Source organism: Enhydra lutris, unplaced genomic scaffold (genome assembly GCF_002288905.1).
Source record: "Enhydra lutris kenyoni isolate GAN:26980312 unplaced genomic scaffold, ASM228890v2 scaffoldscaffold19, whole genome shotgun sequence".
NCBI lineage: Eukaryota > Metazoa > Chordata > Mammalia > Carnivora > Mustelidae > Enhydra > Enhydra lutris.
The window spans coordinates 5264554-5270553 of NW_019154103.1; positions in this window are offsets into that span (position 1 = coordinate 5264554).

Here is a 6000-nt window from a genome sequence, read left to right on the forward strand (position 1 = left end):
CTGAAGGCAGAGGCTTAACCCACTGAGCAACCCAGGCGCCCCCTGAGCCGTGATATTTTAAAGGTCGTGGAGGAATCATTTCTGGCAAAAGAACTCATAGACTTGTGCAAGTGGGAGGTCGATGGGGAGGCAGAACGCTAGGTGATGTTTGAGATGCATTTATGAATAGCATACGACCGTGAAGCCACTTCCTCCTCACTACCCAAAAGAGGGCCCAATACACACTCCGATGGCGCAGTGCCCTTTTGAAGGTGCAGTTTTACTTAGGCTGCCCTGAGGATGGCGGCGGGGGGGGGGGGTGCTGTTGTGTGACCATTGAGTGGCTCATTAGAATGTTCAGGTATGAGTCTCTTCATGGCTGACTCCTCGACATTCAAGTAGTGAGCCAGAGAAGTATAGTATGTAATTTGCCTGAAATCATCTGAGGATGGAAGGAAAAAAGTCTCTTAACCACATGCTCATTGAAGTGGCAAGTTAGCCTTATGACCAGTACATTCCCACCACCATCCAAAACTGTCTGCCTCTTCTGTGTCTGGAGATAGACTGTAACTGTTTACACTTATGGGGACTGGTGGGTCAGGCACTCTATCCTTTCAGGTTATCTGAGTCTGATACCATGGGAATTATTTCACAGCTTTATAAGTTGTGGGTAACTGGTACCAAGGGAAACTAATTCTTTTTTTTTTTTAACATGTTTTCTTTAAATTCAATTAATTAACATATAATGTATTATTGGTTTCAGAGGTACAGGCCTGTGATTCATCAGTCTCATATATAATACCCAGTGCTTATTACATCACATTTCCTCCTTAATGTCCACCAGTTACCCCATCCCTCCATACTGCTCCCCCCACCAGCAACCCTCAACTTGTTTCCTATGGTTGAGTCTCTTATGGTCTGTCTCCCTCTCTGGTTTTGTCTTATTTTTTCCTCTTTTCCCTTCTGATCTTCTGTTTTGTTTCTCAAATTCCTCATATCAGGGAGATCATATGATAATTGTCTTTCTCTGATTGTCTTACTTCACTTAGCATAATACCTTCTAGTTCCATCTACCTTATTGCAAGTGGCAAAATTTCATATTTTTGATGGCTGCATAATATTCCTATGTGTGCGTGTACATGTGCGTGTGTGTGTGTGTGTGTCTGTACCCCATCTTCTTTATCCATTCATCTGTTGATGGACATCTGGGCTCTTTCCATAGTTTGGCTATTGTGGACATTGCTGCTATAAACACTGGGGTGCACATGCCCCTTCGGATCACTACATTTGTATCCTTGGGGTAAGCACCCAGTAGTGCACTATCTGGATCATAGGGTAGCTCTATTTTCAACTTTTTGAGGAACCTCCATACTGTTTTCCAGAGTGGCTGCACCAGCTTGCATTCCCACCAATAGTATAGGAGGGTTCCCTTTTCTCCACATCCTTACCAAAATCCTGCTGTTTCTTGATTTGTTAATTTTAGCCATTCTGACTGGTGTGAGGTGGTATCTTGTGGTTTTGATTTGTATTTCCCTGAGACGAGTGATGTTGAACACTTTTTCATGTGTCTGCTGGCCATTTGGATGTCTTTTTTGTAGAAATGTCTGTTCATGCCTTCTGGCCATTTCTTGATTGGATTCTTTGTTCTTTGGGTGTTGAGTTTGAGAAGTTCTTTATAGATTTTGGATACTAGCCCTTTATCTTATATGTCATTTGCAAATATCTTCTCCTATTCTGTCAGTTGTCATTTGGTTTTGTCAACTGTAGAAACTAATCCTTGTTTGTACATATGCAACAGAATTCTCTCCAGTGGAGTGACAATCCCATGGCCAAGGAAACAAGTTTTGCCTTCACTTGCACATTTGGTTTAATATTCATGGTCTGATTCTTGGGTTGTCCTTTGAACTAGTTTTAACACCTTATCAGTTTCCTCATTAATTGAATTAAATAAAATCTTTAACATGTATTTGTTTTTATATTTGTACAAGGGTCATTTTATCTTTTTTAAAAAATTATCCTTTAACATATGGAGTATTTTCCTTGTACATATAACTACTTTTCTTTGCATAAAGTGGATTAGTTAATGACACATCCAAGTTTAATCTCTAGTGGAATCAGTGGAATTTAGCAGGAAAAAAAACGTAAAGTTAGCATTACTTTTAAAAAAATAATTTTGAAGAGCTGTTTGATTCTAATTAAGGCTTGAAAATTTCATTTAAAGATCCCATAAGAGACAATAAAAGCTTGAGAATTTTCTACTATGCCATTGCATGTCCTTTCTCTCCATAACTGTTCCTCCCTACCCTTCCTGATAGAAATCAAATTGCCCAAACATGGCTGTTGATCTGCAGAAACAGTTTCTCCTTTGACCACCTGCTCCAAAACTAGCTACACTTACACTGAGACTTCCCATATCCTGCATTTTCAAACAAAAACCTATGCTAATTGTGCTCTGGAAATGCATTAATTTAAAAGTTAATTTTAGGGGCACCTGGGTGGCTCAGTGGGTTAAGCCTCTGCCTTCGGCTCAGGTCATGATCTCAGGGTTCTGGAATCGAGCCCCGCATCGGGCTCTCTGCTCGGCGGGGAGCCTGCTTCCTCCTCTCTCTCTCTGCCTGCCTCTCTGCCTACTTGTGATCTCTATCAGTCAAATAAATAAATAAAGTCTTTTTTTAAAAAGAAGTTAATTTTATTTTTATGTCTCGAACACATGATATGCGGTACAGGCTAGTTATTATGAAGTCTCTCAGTTGGACTTTGATATTTCCTGATGACTAGACTCAGGTAATGGGTTTGTGCAGAAGTATCATAAAAGTGATATATCTTCTTGAGGCTTCATATTAAGAAGGACATGATTTTGATTTATTATTTGATCATTTTTTAAGGCAGCCATTTCTCCACTATAAAGTTACTATTTTCCCCTTGTAACTAATCATATTTTATGGAGAGATAATTTGAAAATACGTTTATATTCTATTTTTCTAAAACTTTTTAGCAATCACTGATGCTTCTTGCTTTGATCTATTATTACTAGATGGTTGCTGAATGGTGATTTTCTAATTCTATCACTCCTTCTATATTAATTAGCTGTCAAGTAGGAAAGAAGTTTGCCTTCTCTCCCATTAATTTGTTCATTTAAATCACTCTAAACTCATGGATTCTTGTTTTAATCAATGTGCTTTACTATAATTATTTTTATCCTCAAATTTCCTTTGATTTGGCCAGGGGGAGCCCCTTCAGTCTGGCTCTTTATACTGGTTTGGTGTATCCTTTTTAAGCTTTGAGCACTCCCCTACTTTTTGATACAACAAGGTATTCTAGGTTAATCTTGTACTTTTCCTCCCCCAACCCTGGAATTAACCATTTCTACAAGGAACCCTCCCTGATTGCTTTTAATGGAGGATGGCATCTAGAAATCAATATCTGTGCTATAGTATAGTATATAGTATATAGTAGAGTATATAGCTCGTTGCTACTGGGCTGTCATTACTTCCAGGATCTCTCATCAGACAAAGATAGGAACTAGATGTATATATTCACGCAGACATAAGTATGTACATATAGTATATTGATAGATACGAATAGGTACAAAACCATAAGTTCATAGTGAATATCTCCAATTCTACTTTCCCCCTTTCCATACTATATGGGTAGTACCAATTTTCATTCATACTTTTTAATTTTTGCCAATCTGATATGAGAAATGGTATCTCAGGATAGTTTTTGGTTTTGCCTTTTTTTGTTTTTTAAGATTTTATGTATTTATTTGACAGAGAGATAGAAAGTGCACAGGTAGGCAGAGAGGCAGGCAGAGAGACGGGGGGAAGCAGGCTCTTTGCTGAGCAGGGAGCTCGATGCGGGGCTGGATCCCAGGACCATGGGATCATGACCTGAGCCAAAGGCAGCTGCCTAACCAACTGAGCCACCCAGGAGCTCCTGTTTTCCATTTCTCTTGTGAGTAAGGTTAAACATTTTTTGAGATATGTAAGGGCCATTTTTACATCATTTTTGTGAATTGTGTCATTTTCAACTGGTTTGGGTCTCTTCCCCCTCAATTTTAAAAGTTCTTTATGGACTACCTCTTTAACTGTGATATGTGATATGTATCAGAAGTATTTTCTCCCAGTTTGTCAACTGTCAAATATTTTGTTATGGTGTTTTTTGATAAGCAAAGGTGACTTTTTTAACGTGCTCAAATCTATCAATTTTTTTCTTGCATCTGGAATTTTTGAGTCATGATTTGACTTTCCTTATGCCAAATTTAAAGTAAAATTCACCCACATTTTCTTCTAGTATGGTTTCAGTTTTCATATTTAGGTCCCTGACTCATTGGCATTTATTTTTGTGGATGCTGTGAGATTTGAATCTAATTTTACCCTTTTCCAAATGGTTACCCAGTTCCTAACACCATTTGTAAAGAAAATAAAGAGGTCTATGCTGCCCCACTGCTATGAGACACCATATTTATCATATGCTTCATTTTCTCATATACTTGAGTCTATTTCTGGGCTTTCAGTTCTATTCCACTAGCATGTCTGTTGACTCAGGCACTGTAATTGTTTCAGTTACAGAGGCTTTATAATATGTTTTAATGTATGATAGGAATAATGAACCCTCATAATTTAATATTTAGTGCTTTCCCGGTTATTCCTGCATGCTTATTTTGTCATATGAATTTTAACATCAACATGTCCAGTTCCATAAAAAAAAAAAAAAAAAAAAATTTGTTGGTGGGCCGCCTGGGTGGATCAGTCAGTTAAGTGTCTGCATTTGGCTCAGGTCATGATCTCAGGGTCCTGGGACTGAATCCCACGTCAGGCTCCCTGCTCAGTGGGGAGCCTGCTTCTCCTCCCTCTGCCTGCCACACCTCCTGCTTGTGCTCTCTCTCTCTTTATCTCTCTCTGTGTGTCAAATAAATAAATAAAAATCCTGATTAAAAAATGTTTTAAGGGGTGCCTGTGTGGCTTGGTGGTTTAAGCCTCTGCCTTCAACTTGGGTCATGGTCTCGGGGTCCTGGGATCGAGCCCCACATCGGACTCTCTGCTCAGCGGGGAGCCTGCTTCCCTCTCTCTCTCTGCCTGCCTCTCCCCCTACCTGTGATCTCAATCTCTCAAAGAAATAAATAAAATCTTTTTAAAAAATGTTTTAAAAATTTTGTTGGTATTTTTATTGGACTTGCATTAAATTTATAAACTAATTTAGAGACAACTGAAGTCTTTGTAATATTAAGTTGTCCTATCTAAAAACAAAGGTTATCTTCCATTTATTAAGTCTACTTTTGTCTTTAAGAAGTTTTAAAATTTTTCCTCAGATCAACTTTGTGCTTGTCTTGTTAACTTTATTCCTAAATATTTTATCTTCTCTGTTGCTACTAGAAGGGGGCTTTCTTTATATCCTTTAACTGGTTATTATTTGTGGACATGAAGTTTACTGATTTCTGCATGATAATTTATATTCTGCCAAATACTGAATTATTTCACTCTTTGAGTTTGTTTAATTATTGATTTTTAAGGGTTTTCCCAGTACATAATCATATCGATAAAAACCATTTCAGTCAGTTAGGAGATGCAAAAATTAGGACTGAAACAAAGTCAGCTCCCAACTCACTAGTGGGTATAAAAGTTAATTTGGGGGTAGGTAGAGTACTTGGAACTTGGGATATATTTTTTATATAGAAAGGATATTTTATAGGGATACTTGGGTGGTTTAGTCAGTTAAGTATCTGCCTTTAGCTCAGGTCATGTTACTGGGGTCTTGGGATCGATCCCCACATCCAGCTCCCTGCTCAGTGGGGAATCTGCTTCTCCCTCTCCCTCTCCCTCCTGCTCGTGCTCTTTCTGTCTCCCTCAAATTAATAAATAAAAAAATCTTAAAAAAAAGAAAACATATCATACATAACACTTGGTTTGCATCTAACCCATACAAAACCTATTTAACTCATAGTTAAAATCTCTTAACTCCTGAAGTCAAGAAGAAAAAGACCAACAATCCATTTTTAAATGGGCAAAATTTTGGAACATA